Raw genomic sequence first — 14,651 nt, 5'->3', positions numbered from 1 at the left:
ATTATTCTACAATGTAGAAAATAGTAAAAATAAAGAAAAACACTGGAATGAGTAGGTGTGTCCAAACCTTTGAATGGTACTGTACATTCAAAAACATACCTTTTTACATCTTCTATTGAATATCATATCTTTGTTTCTTTGACTCCAGACTTCAGTACTCCTGCCAGTAGAAATGTTTCTCCTCCAATAGCAGCCCAAATGAAAGTTTCAGCAGCATTAGAATGATTATCATGGATGTTTTAGATGTTGACCCCAAATGAGTAAAAGGCATGGTTTTTCATCTCTCTCTCTCATCCTTTCTCAGCTCAAACAGTACACAACTCAACACTTCACACCTCTGTTTTTATATCAATGTCCATCTAATATATTTGTATCCATCTTATTATTATACAGTTTTTTCTCTCTTACAATTGATGTTCATATGAAGTAATAGAAAATAAAGGCAACTGTTCTGTTGGTTGAATAATATGTGTTTCCTCCCAGGCCTATAACAGACCTCAGATGTCTCATTTTCTGTCGTTTTATAACTCTGTTGCCTTGTCTCTTAGTAAAAAATAAAGTACCTTGAAATGACCTGAATTTCCAAAGTAAAACATGAGCTCAGAAAATGTCCTCCGTTCAATCTGATGGTTAGAAAAAGGAAGAGGGTCAGCGAAGGGGGCGGTCCTTGGCTTGTAACAGGAAGTGACTTGTGGGAGAAGCTTGAAGGTTAATTCCCATTCAGATGGAGCAGCCCTCCCTTCCTGTCTATAGCCTTCCTTGACTTCCTCCTATCCTCCCTCCATCCTTCACGTATGTCCTCTCAGAGGCCTCTTTTCATTCACTCCGCTTTCTCTCCCTCCATCGCTCAGTCTTTCTCATTTGTCTATAAGGAAGCCTCCCATCCAGCGGAACTTGCAGGCAACCCACCGTCTGAGAGGGCAGAAATACTCAAAGTGGAACTGCTGGAACTCAGGCGTCTTGCGTATGTCCCGGAGGAAGGCGATGTCCAGGTCAGACTCAGTAAGCATGATGAGGAGGGAGAGCAGGGCAAACAGCAGTCCCATGGTCACCAGGAACATACGCAACACACTCAGGATGAACTTATGTAGCTCCTGCACCTCGTTGTTAGGGAGAGACTTCCTGGTCCGACCCAGCCGAAGCACTCTGCCGTCAGGGCCAAACTCAGCCACCTGTCCCTCAGGAGTCCCGGCCTCCGACTCCTCCTCTTCGATGCTGCAGGGGGCTCCATTAGGGTGGCGTGCCACGGCTAGCTCCAGGCTGTGTTCAGCCGTGGGGGTGGGCAGCACACTGTCCGAGGGGCAGTAGGCCTCGTCAGAGATGACCCGCTGGGATGACCCGCCCTCGCCGGCATCTGTTGTTTGGTGACGGTGTCGCGGCATGAAGGAGTCGCCGTGGGAGACGGAACGCACGGGTGTGGAGTGGGCGGAGTCTCGTAGGGACTCCAGGCCTGAGAGAGATAGAGATAGTAGAAGAAACATCAAACTCAGAGCTGTGAAAATGTATCCCATCATAAAGACAATGAGCAACAACTCCCATTACACAAATAGTGAATCCACATAACACATGTCAGTGTACCATGAAACAAAACTACACATTGGGGCAGAGAGATTGTTCAGTGCCAGATCTAAAATCCCTGAGTCAAGACCTTTGGGATTAGAGGCAGGATCTCCTCTGTAACCCAGAGTGTTAATGTGAAAATAGAGAGCTCAGCCAGCCTTTAAAACGATCCAGGGGGAGAATCAGAGTCCTCATGGAGGATCATAGGTTTCACTCTCACACACATTCGCTGTAGGTTGTAGAAACCTTGTTTATGTTCCATTGGTCAAAACAGAGGAACTTTTCAGTAGGCATAGATATTCATGTTTGTCCATCACTTGGTAGTCATGCCATTGTTTGAATGTTCTCAATTCGGCCTCCATTAGACAGTGGTGCTAAAATGTATACCCAGTCATTCTGGACAGAGGCTAAGATTGTTTAGTCTAAATTACACTTACTGCTTAGAAATCAGATAAAAGTAGTCAAATGTTTAGTAGAAACAACTTTTCCAGCATTATGTTGTCAAATTTACTTTAGACATGGCAATGTTGTCATTAGTTAGCTAAGTTCATCAAACATAGCTAATAATGCTAACGGTAGCTAGCTAAAACCTGGTGTCCACTCAATCTTAGCTAGCTAGCTAAAGCTATACTACAGTCACGGCCAAAAGTTTTGAGAATGACACAAATTCAATTTTCACAAAGTCTGCTGCCTCAGTTTGTATGATGGCAATTTGCATATACTCCAGAATGTTATGAAGTGTGATCAGATGAATTGCAATGAATTGCAAAGTCCTCTTTGCCATTCAAATGAACTGAATCCCCCAAAAACATTTCCACTGCATTTCAGCCCGGCCACAAAGGACCAGCTGACATCATGTCAGTGATTCTCTTGTTAACACAGGTGTGAGTGTTGACGAGGACAAGCATGGAGATGACTCTGTCATGCTGATTTAGTTTGAATAACAGACTGGAAGCTTCAAAGGAGGGTGGTGCTTGGAATCATTGTTCTTCCTCTGTCAACTATGGTTACCTGCAAGGAAAGACATACCGTCATCATTGCTTTGCACAAAAAGGGCTTCACAGGCAAGGATAATGCTGCCAGTAAGATTGCATCTAAATCAACCATTTATCAGATCATCAAGAACTTCAAAAGGAGAGCGGTTCAAAATTTTGTGAAGAAGGCTTCAGGGTGCCCAAGAAAGTCCAGGAAGCACCAGGACCGTCTCCTAAAGTTGATTTCACAGAGCTTGCTCAGGAATGGCAGCAGGCAGGTGTGAGTGCATCTGCACGCACAGTGAGGTGAAGACTTTTGGAGGATGGCCTGGTGTCAAGAAGGGCATCAAAGAAGCCACTTCTCCAGGAAAAACATCAGGAACAGACTGATATTCTGCAAAAGGTACAGGGATTAGACTGAGGACTGGGGTAAAGTCATTTTCTCTGATGAATCCCCTTTCCGATTGTTTGGGGCATCCAGAAAAAGCTTGTCTGGAGAAGACAAGGTGAGCGCTACCATCAGTCCTGTGTCATGCCAACAGTAAAGCATCCTGAGACCATTCATGTGGGGTTGCTTCTCAGCCAAGGGAGTGGGATCACTCACAATTCTGCCTAGAACACAGCCATGAATAAAGAATGGTACCAACACATCCTCCGAGAGCAACTTCTCCCAACCATCCAGGAACAGTTTGGTGATGAACAATGCCTTTTCCAGCATGATGGAGCACCTTGCCATAAGGCAAAAGTGATAACTAAGTGGCTCGGGGAACAAAACATCAATATTTTGGGTCCATGGCCAGGAAACTCCCCAGACCTTAATCCCATTGAGAACTTGTGGTCAATCCTCAAGAGGCGGGTGGACAAACAAAACCCCACAAATTCTGACAAACTCCAAGCATTGATTATGCAAGAATGGGCTGCCATCAGTCAGGATGTGGCCCAGAAGTTAATTGACAGCATGCCAGGGCGGATTGCAGAGGTCTTGAATAAGAAGGGTCAACACTGCAAATATTGACTCTTTGCATCAACTTCATGTAATTGTCAATAAAAGCCTTGACACTTATGAAATGCTTGTAATTATTCTTCAGTATTCCATAGTAACATCTGACAAAAATATCTAAAGACACTGAGGCAGCAGACTTTGTGAAAATTAAAATTAATATTATTATTCAAAATTGAAAAAATGTTTTCCTACTAATTATTTGCCTAATTTTGAATGGCATTGTACTTCCAAGCCACTTTTGATGCAATCAATGCAATAAACCATTAGTCCCAAAAAAACATTCAAAAAATATTGTGATGAAACATGCAACCCAATACCAGGTATACCCCAACCAATCCTCCAAATGCTCCACTACACTGCTACACAACAGACATGCAATGCAGCCACTGATGTCACTCTACAACACTACTAACATGACCTTAAACCAAATCAACTCAGAATCAAAGCCGTCAGCCATAACATTTACTCCAGACAACATTTCGCACAACACCAGACTCAAAACAAATACTTCCATCTAGCCGCATGCCATCGTTCCATCCCTAATGGAAACAGGGAATCTGAGAAGGAAGAGGTTCCTCGAAGGCTTCTTGTGTTACCCCAGACTCCAGGGTCATGGCTTCCAAAGCTGTTTCAAAGCAATGTTACTAAGATCTGTAATACTAGATGGAGGATTCTGTGCCATGATGATGTACTTGCTCTTTAAGATGTGTAAGTGTAACCCTGGATGGTTTAGTAAGGGATTCTGGATCCTGTGCCATGATGATGAGGTCCTTTACCTTCGGAGGAGCTACCTGGCCTGTTGGAGCCATAACCAGGAGGTGTTACGCTCAGCCTGGACGAAGCCCAGGAGGCCTCTGCGGACCCAAACCCGGAGGCTGAGGGTGCCCCAGGGAGGGCACGGAAGATGGGTATGGCCCCCAGAACCTTGCCCATGAGTCTGGGCCCCAGCTGGAGGACGCGGACCTTCATATCACGGTAGCAGTGGTTGATCATGCACAGATGCACATTCACCTTGGTCTCGATCCGGATCAGGCATTTCACCATGGTGGCTGTTGAAGGAGTGAATAAGCGCACTGTACCGGCGTCCAAGTTACCACTGTCCTACAACTGCCCCTAATGTCCTACCACTGTCCTACAACTGCCCTACCACCGTCCCACTGCCCTACTAACGTCCACCACTGTCCCCTGCCCTACTAACGTCCTACCACTGTCCTACAACTGCCCTACCACCGTCCTACCACCCTACTCTTCCCCTGTGTCTGTCCGCTCTACTTTTGTCCCTAGTCCCCTGTCTGCTGTTGTCCCCTTTCCCTTTGTCCTTGTGACTGGCGATGGCTGGCTACACTACACCACTGTCTCTGTCAGCCAGGCAGGCTGGGAGATTTATTGGCAGCATCCTGAGATCAGGAATGTGGCCCAATTGCAGTTTGGTTATCTTACCCCCCACCCCTAAAACGGATACCCTTCTAACCATATGCTCCATAGTGACATACATGGAGAGGCCCTGACAGGAGGGCTATTTTTAGGCTGGGTATTATTACCACTGTAGATTCCAATGAAGAACAGGAAAGGTTTGGACAGGGTTGGAGGGGTTCAATATCAGGACCTGTCATTGTACAATACAATGCAACCGACATCATGTAGGTAAGTTGCTACTTCACGTTCCTGTTTATACTGTAAAAGGGACTGTGAATGTTCTTTACAAACCAGCAAGGTGACTTTCTCCTGCCAAAATAATACCTTAGTCACAGCAAATCTTGAGAGAATTGCAAGAATGACAAAGGAGAATAGATAATTGGTGCAGCCTTTGGTGTGTGTGTGTGTGTGTGTGTGTGTGTGTGTGTGTGTGTGTGTGTGTGTGTGTGTGTGATTATGGATGCCTGAATGACACACACAACTGTTGCTCCGCTCTCATAGCAAAGGTACTACTCAGGTTACTGCCTGTGTGCGTCAGTGTGTGTGTGTGTGTGTGTGTGTGTGTGTGTGTGTGTGTGTGTGTGTGTGTGTGTGTGTGTGTGTGTGTGTGTGTGTGTTAAAAGCCCCCAGAATAGAGGCACTGTAAGAGGCACCATTCAGACACTAAAGCAGTGAAGTACCATAGCAGCATAGATCTCAGACACGTTTAAATCTTATGGCAGCTGCTTTGTAAGGCACTTCTAAAGAAAATGTAGGGTTTAAAGTAGCTCTGCTAGCGGTGCAGATGCAATCTGGGACCAGTTTACTAATGGACTAAAATGCACTTTCAATAGAGATTATTCATTGAGCATACTTTTCAGTCCAGGAGTAGGCTTTATCTGGGTCTGGCAAACCAGCCATCTGTGTGCTATAACGTGTTGTTACACACATGAGTAGACTTAATCCAGCCCTATCTATGTCTACTGTAAATGATTGTAACTGCTGTGTGGGGAGAGGGGCCAGTGTGTGTTTTACCCTCCATGATGGAGATGTGTACAGCTCTCCGTCTTTGTCGGGGGACACTGGTCAGCCTTGGCCGTGGGTGATGGAAGGACAGCTCCTACTGGGTACCAGACCAGCCCTGTGGAAACGTTTTACATGTTGGGGTTACAGGCATATGCTCTTAGAAAAAGGGTTACAAAGGGTTCTTCTGCTGTCCCCATAGGAGAACCCTTATTGATTCCAGGTAGAACCATTTTTGGTTAAAGGTAGAACCCTCTGTGGAAAGGGTTGTACATGAAACCGAAAAGGGTTCTATCTGGAAACAAATAGTTATTCAAAGAGTTTTCCTATGGGGACAGCTGAAGAACCCTTTTAGGTTCTAGATAGGATGATATATAGTGGAGGTAATTCAGCTGACAGTTTTATCCAAAGGGACTCACAGTCCAGCAACATATAGTGTATATTCAGTATGTGGGCCATGTGGGAATTACACCATCTAGAGTTGTAAGCAACATGCTCAAACTAAGTGCCATGGGTAGCCCAATTCTGATATTGTTTTCAATAATTGGTCTTTTGACCATTCAGATCAGATCTGAAAAAAGATCTAATGTGATTGGTCAAAAGACCAATGAGTGGGAAAAAGATCAGAATTGGGCTACCTGTCTAAACACAGCCATGGTGTAACTCAGACATCAAACTAACTGCCATTGTGTAACTCAGACATCAAAAGCACCAAGGCTCACCTGTGAATCTCTGGAGGTTCCCGTTTTATTTTGGCACTTTGCTCCATCACTTCCTTAGCAACCCTGCCACTGAGAGCCAACACAGAGGCAAAACATAACACTCAACCGTGCATTATCACCAAAAACTGAACTGAAGGATCCTCAAAACGTTACTTATAGCCAGTACATGTATTTACCTGTATCTGAATCTACTTCCTTTGAAGAACAGATTACTGCTGGACACCGTTCTGACCTGGCTGGACTTGTCCAACCTGTGATTGAACAGAGACAAAGAGATTTAGCAATGTAATAACATTGTAATAATAGCACATACACTACCAGTCAAAAGTTTTAGGACACCTATTCATTCAAGGGTTTACTTTATTTTTTACTATTTTCTACATTATAGTGATGACATCAAAACTGTAGTAACCAAAAAGTCTTAAAAAATATTATATTTGAGATTCTTCAAAGTAGCCACCCTTTGCCTTGATGGCAGCTTTGCACACTCTTGGCATTCTCTGAACCAGCTTCACCTGGAATGCTTTTCCAACAGTCTTGAAGGAGTTCCCACATATGCTGAGCACTTGTTGGCTGCTTTTCCTTCACTCTGCAGTCCGACTCATCCCAAACTATCTCAATTTGTTTGAGGTTGGGGGATTGTGAAGGCCAGGTCATCTGTTGCAGCACTTCATCATTCTCCTTGGTAAAATAGCCCTTAATGAGCCTGGAGGTGTGTTGGGTCATTGTCCTGTTGAAAAACAAATGATAGTTCCACTAAGCACAAACCAGATGGGATGGCGTATCGCTGCACAATGCTGTGGTAGCCATGCTGGTTAAGTGTGCCTTGAATTCTAAATCAATCACAGACAGTGTCCCCAGCAAAGCACCCCACACCATAACACCTCCTCCATGCTTTACGGTGGCAAATACACATGCGGAGATCATCCATTCACCCACATCACGTCTCACAAAGACACGGCAGTTGGAACCAAAAATATCCAATTTGGACTCCAAAGGACACATTTCTACCGGTCTAATGTCCATTGCTCATGTTTCTTGGCCCAAGCAAGTCTCTTCTTATTACTGGTTTCTTTGCAGCAATTTGAAAATGAAGACCTGATTCACACAGTCTCCTCTGAACAGTTGATGTTGAGATGCGTCTGTTACTTGAACTCTGTGAAGCATTTATTTGGGCTGCAATTTCTGAGGCTGGTAACTCTAATGAACTTATCCTCTGCAGCAGAGGTAACTCTGTGTCTTCCATTCCTGTGTCGGTCCTCATGAGAGCCAGTTTCATCATAGCACTTGATGGTTTTGCAACTCCACTTGAAGAAACTTTCAACGTTCTTGAAATGATCCGTATTGACTGACATTCATGTCTTAAAGTAATGATGGGCTGTTGTTTCTCTTTGCTTATTTGAGCTGTTCTTGTCAGAATATGGATTTAGTCTTTTACCAGATAGGGTTATCATCTGTATACCCCCCTACCATGTCACAACACAACTGATTGTCTCAAACACATTAAGAAGGAAAGATATTCTACAAATTAACTTTTAAGAAGGCACACCTGTTAATTGAAATGCATTCCAGGTGACTATGAAGCTGAAGCTGGTTGAGAGAATGCCAAGAGTGTGCAAAGCTGCCATTTTGAAGAATCTAAAATATAAAATATATTTTGATTTGTTGAAAACTTTTTTGGTTACTACATGATGTGTTATTTCATAGTTTTGGTGTCTTCATTATTATTTTACAATGTAGAAAATAGGAAAAATAAAGAAAAACTCTTGAATGAGTAGGTTTTCTAACACTTTTGACCGGTAGTGTACATTGCATCATATATTGATTGATTGATTAAATTACTGATAGTCAGTGTAACTCACTTGTAGAAAGCCTGATTCTCAACTCCACACTTCCACAGGTGTTTACAGGCCTCAGGTGTAGGTGCAAAATATGTCAAGATGATCTTCTTGTCCTGCAGTGAGTATACACATGTAGGTATGTGTATGCACATCTGAGTATGACAGAGTATGCACATCTTGTATTTCACATCTTCTGACTTGGCTACCAAAACCATAGAAATAGAATGAATAAAACGGGTTTGGAAGCTCTTACCCTGGCATTTGACTGGTAAACTCATGGGTACACTTGCAATGGCTGCCTGGTATTGGGATGCAATAATTTACATGGTATTTTGAAATGTTATATAAACTGAGGATGGATTGCCATGGTAATGCAGAATGTTCATTCAAATTATGCTAACTGATGTGGCTTGTGCAATGGAATACATTTTTTGTAATGCCAGTTGTGTTGACTCAAATCACAGCACAGATTGAAGGGTACACTTCCTGCTTTTACTTTCTGGCATGGGTACACACAAAATGGCTGCCAGTCCACCAATTAAGCAATCATTGACTTGAATGGAGACACCACTTCTATTCATTCTATTTCTATGAACGAGACAACAATGAGTACACATTTATCTATCAACAATGGACCCACATCTTATTTCCAGTTAAGTCATTAACTTCTCTATTACGGATAAATTACACCTTCTCCCCAAAGGCCATTTCCAATGCATAAAACAGGTTTATCTACATGAATTTCACTGTGTAATTTCAGAGCAGAAAGGAAACCATTTTAATAATGCATGTCATGGAACCCACCTCTTTCTGATTTGCATATATATGGAATGTCTTTGCCTCAAACTTCAGCTTTGTCACCTCGTCCCTACCCACCAAGACAAGACAAGACCAGTCAAAACCGAACAGAACAGTAAGAAGCGTTGAAATATTCTTTGTGACCAACTGGCAGTTTAGAACAGCTCTGTTTTCTAGTCAGGAGGAGGGACAAATAGGTTTAGGTCTGAGACCGTGGGATTCTGGACTGCCAGGTAAAATAGAACAATTGCTAACGACAGGCAAGCCAAATGTCGCACATTTTATGCAACAACTACACACTTAAATCTCTTACATTTTATGCAACTATTTCTGTCTGTAAAACAAGGAAGGCTTGACAAAAGTTATGACTATGCTAACCATATTATTACTCACCAATTGAGGAAATGGACTCTCCTGTTCCCCTGCAGGACAGTGAAGCCAAACGGAGTGAAGGCCAGGAAGGCAGGGTTCCCTGACACATCCTGACACAGACACAACACAAGTTTTGAATACACGGTATATGCTGTTGTACAGATGTCGGATCTTAACTTGATCACTCTTTTGTCGCAGAGAATTTTCCTGCTACATCAGGAAATTCAAATGAGCCTTGTGAGTCCCTGAAAAATAGCAGTTGAGTCAATGGGATCAGGGCATGCTATCAAAATTATTTTCTCACTCGCTCAAAAGCTAGGTCTAGGTCCTATTACTGCAACATTCAAATGTACCAAAATGTATTTGAAATGCAACCATACACATCAACAACCACCATTTTATATAGCTTAAAACACAAGATAGATTGGTCTCCACTAGGCTACGACATACAATACAAGGGTCAACTATATCCTAAACTTATGAATGAACTGTCAAAATTTAGTTCAATTGCAGGCTGCGTCCATTTATTATAATCCACACAAGACACGCTATAGCCGGCACGTAGCCTACATAAGGTATCCTGTAGGTAAGGTACTGTGTTGTATACAAACACCGCTTCCAGCTGTCCCCTGGCGGAGATTTTAAATATTTCTTCATTATTCAAATCATCCTGCTGCAGGATTATTTTCCTCCTGCGAAAAGGTGTCAAATTAAGATCCGATATCTGTATGTAATGTACAACTGGCCTCACAAACAGAATAGCAAAAAAACATGTTGTATTAAACGAGGTTCAGGCTGTACTGGAATCAATAGAGAGCTAAAAGGACTCTGCCAGTGCAGAGCTATAATGGACCCTCCTCTTATCAAGGTTTTGGTACCTTGCAGGGGTGAGGGTCCACACCATACGTCTCCAGCTCCTGGGCCTTCTGCAGGAAGTTCAGCTCGGACTCTTCTGGAGTCTGTCCTCTGGGAGATGAGGACACAACAGACAGATTACTGTGGGCTGTGTGGTGATGGATGGAAAAGGTTCCAGCGGTAAGCTAATGATTTGTAAAGGGAATTTCCTTTCATTCATTTCAGTGAGTGAAAGATGAGAGAGACCAACACTAGAGGGCAGCAGAGGTAAGATCCCATAGGTGGTCTACAGTAGTAGAGTCTGTATATATGGATACTGCATATACTGTGAAGGGGGGAGAGAGAGAGCCTCTTGAGGGTGATGTGATGTTCAGCTGACTGGCAGAGTTGTCCCAGGTTGCCACAAACTAATGACACAGCAGTACAGTGAGAAAAACACACACCCACACACTGTACACACGAACGCACACACACACACTCTGAAGGTCACTGCTGTCCCTTCATCCACTATCCATAAGCAGGAAGAGTTGGACAAATAGCAGCTAGGAAAATATTGTATATTCAGCATATGATGTGGATATGAAATTGCATATCTACGGCTAAGCTAGGGTCATGCATAATATATCTCATCAACATATCTATTTTCATCATGGCTGTAACATTCTATCTAGGAGAGATAGGATGATCTTGTATCAAGTTAGGTCCACAATCATCATGCTGATGATGACACTATATTCAATTACAAGCGCTATGTCAAATATCATAATCATCTGGTAGAGAGAGAGAGAGAGAGAGAGAGAGAGAGAGAGAGGAAAGAGAGGGGAAGAGAGGGGAAGAGAGGGAGAGGAGGCTAGTGGGATGGATGATGTCTATGTTCAGAATCAGGTGTACATAGAGACTACAGACAGAGACTGAGTGAACTATGTGTCAAATAAAATCACAATGCGGTGTTTGACAGGTGTCACCTTACATTAGTTCTGTCTTGTGGATGTCAGAGATGCGTCTCTCCAGCTTCTCTGAGTGTTTAGGGAAGAACTGGAACTTGGAGCTGTAGCCCTCAGGATGCTTTCCAGGATCATAGTCACCAACCTCAGCTGGGGAGGATGGAGAACACAGGAGACAACAGAAACAACTTTACCTGTGATGTCTGCAACACACACAAATACATTACTGGGAAGACCTATGTAACCCATATGACATAAAGCATAGTGACCTGGCTGTTATAAACCACATCTATTGTAGTCATGGTACATGCCGTCAGAGCTTCTCTTCTATATCTCTGCTATAGGTTAACCTGGCTGTTCTACTGCTGTTCTTTTTACAGCCCTGAGATTCTGTAAGAGCCAGGCCCAGACAATCAGACAATGGCGGCCTTGTCTCTGTGTGGCAGGGGAGAGGCAGGAGAGCTAAGCCTTAAATCAGCTGCCTGAATGCCAATGAGGATGCTGCCACAGTGCTGGAGGCTACAGTCTGAGCTTTAGACCTATACCTCCACCACACTACCTCAACTCACACACTCACATCACAATGAAAACAGTAGGTGACAGTGGTATTTTCCATTAAGTCTTATAACAAACACCTTTATAAAACCCTCTTAGGCCTCACTCCCCCTATCTGAGATATCTACTGCAGCCCTCATCCTCCACATACAACACCCGTTCTGCCAGTCACATTCTGTTAAAGGTCCCCAAAGCACAGCACATCCCTGGGTCGCTCCTCTTTTCAGTTCAGCAATTTCTTCATTCAAAGACTCAATCATGGACACTCTTACTGACAGTTGTGGCTGCTTTGTGTGATGTATTGTTGTCTCTACCTTCTTGACCTTGACCTTTGTTTTGTTGACCGTGCCCAATAATGTTTGTACCGTGTTTTGTGCTGCTACCATGTTGTGTTGCTACCATGTTGTTGTTATGTTGTGTTGCTACCATGCTGTGTTATCATGTGTTGCTGCCTTGCTATGTTGTTGTCTTACGTTTCTCTTTATGTAGTGTTGTGATGTGTGTTTTGTCCTATATTTATATTGTCCCCAGGCAGGGGAGGCCTTTGCCTTTTGGTAGGCCGTCAATGTAAATAAGAATTTGTTCTTAACTGACTTGCCTAGTTAAATAAAGGTTCAATTAAAAAAATAGGCAAAAATACATGGGTTTGCTGTGGTCCATTTACCTTGTAGTATGTAGGCAGCCAACATGGCAGCATCCGACGTCTTACACAGGAGACGACCATGGTACAGATCTCTCTTGATCTGTAGGAAGACTAGATATCTGCAAAGGAACATCAGAAACAGTGTGTTTTTTGGTCCACTCCAAACAAGCAAGAGATGTACTGAACCTAAATGATTTGTTTTCAATTTCTTTCATTGCATTTGTAGCTCCATTTAAAGGGATGAGTGGGTCATACAGACGGCCCAAAGAGCCCTGATCTTACATTCCCAGACGATGTTCTTCACTTAACTCTGTTCGTTTGTTGGTTGCTTGGAAAGGGTTTGTAGAGGAGAGTGTTTGAGATAGACCGTGTTTGGTAAAGGAAGGCCTGAGGCGAGTAATGGCGTGTCTCTCTGAGTCCGTCTCTGCTCCTTCCTGCCTCTAGCCTACAGGGCCCAGGAGACCATTCCATACCCAGCTAAAGCACAGCCACTTCCACCTCCCAACACAGAGGGGACTTCACCTTATCTGGCCCTTCTCTTAATTGGATCCTTTTATCTCTCAGGTTGAGGAGATAGTGAAGAATTATCTCACTTTCACTGCTTCTAGAAACCAGGATGATGAAATAACTTTTCCACTTCTACTAGTTTGAGTCAAACAAACAGTCCCCTGGTTGCTACTGGGTCGTTCTACACAGGATGACAAAACAACTTCCGCGGAGAAGGCTTCCTCTCCAATTCAATGTCAAATAGGTTGGAATCCTGCTGGAAAGTAAACGGCACAATAGATAAAACTGTCGACAGGCAACTCCATGTGTCCAGGTGTGTTAAGACATGAGAGGAAAAGAGCCATTGTCAGGGATGTTTTGGTGCAGGAATATCAGCATTCAGCAGGTTTACCAGGTTAGCAGCATAAGCAATATAGTGTCTCTATGCAACATAGGCCCTTTGCCCCACTAGGAGATGAAAGGAATAAGTAATGCAATAGAGGTTTAATTCTGTGACCCAAGCTTGTTTGCGTGATGAGTAGCCTAACCTTGCCTGAGACCTGAACACGTAAAGTCAGATAAGTCACAACTCTATACTCTGCCTTCACATCTTCTCCTCCCTGCAGAGTGCTGCTGACTTCGCCTGGTGCAACATACTATACCCTCTAGCTAATAAATATATGGAAAATCAGTCGGTGTCCCAAATGGCACCATGTCCCTAACTAGTGAACTACTTTTGACCAGGGCTCTGACAAAAAGTAGTGTACTTTATAGAGAATAGGGCGCCATTTTGGATTCACCCAGGCTTTTTTAGTTCCCATCTCCCCATCATTAATACATAACCCTGTCCAGTCTCATTCAGAACGTGCTCTGTTAACCACATCCTTACCTCCTACACTGCAGTACCATCCTCCTCTTCAAACAGAACTTCACTTACCATGATCTGAGTGGATCTGAGTGGATCTGAGTGGATATGTGATGATTGTCTTTCAACCTGGCTCTGTCCTCTATGATTTCACATATCATCTGTGATTTAGTTATGATTTGAGTTATAATTAACTCCTTGTGATCTACTGGTCTAACTGTAGTCTTCTGTGACAGACTGTTACTTGGCCAGCACACAAGAGATGTGGTTTTGGGTTTACAGATCAGTTTAGCTGTGGTCCATGGAGAGTCCTTCAGTCTTCTGGTTGAGAATGTGATTGTTATTCAGGCTCTTGCAATTCATGTGAAAGTTTCATGTGAGATCAAGTTGCCTCAGACTGCAGCCCAAGAAAACGCACATTTCAGAATATCTTACCCAGCATTAATTTCACACACCAGTAGAGCTTATCTTCTAAGAGTAGATTTGGTTTGATTTGAGCAGTAGCACAATAAATACCATTATTAATCATACAGCAAAATGTCATAAGTGTGTGTTTGTGTGTGTGTTAAAGTGTGAGTGAAAGTGTGTGAGTGTAGCATCTAGTCTTTACAGAAG

General features: G+C 43.3%; 1 pseudogene; it reads right to left on the bottom strand.

The window, feature by feature from the left end:
* Positions 1 to 820: 820 nt before the first annotated feature.
* Positions 821 to 14,651, bottom strand: part of LOC121847873 — a 24,663-nt pseudogene continuing 10,832 nt past the window's right edge.

This window comes from Oncorhynchus tshawytscha, linkage group LG12 (assembly GCF_018296145.1).
Source record: "Oncorhynchus tshawytscha isolate Ot180627B linkage group LG12, Otsh_v2.0, whole genome shotgun sequence".
Lineage (NCBI taxonomy): Eukaryota > Metazoa > Chordata > Actinopteri > Salmoniformes > Salmonidae > Oncorhynchus > Oncorhynchus tshawytscha.
This window is presented reverse-complemented; position numbering and strand designations above follow the sequence as displayed.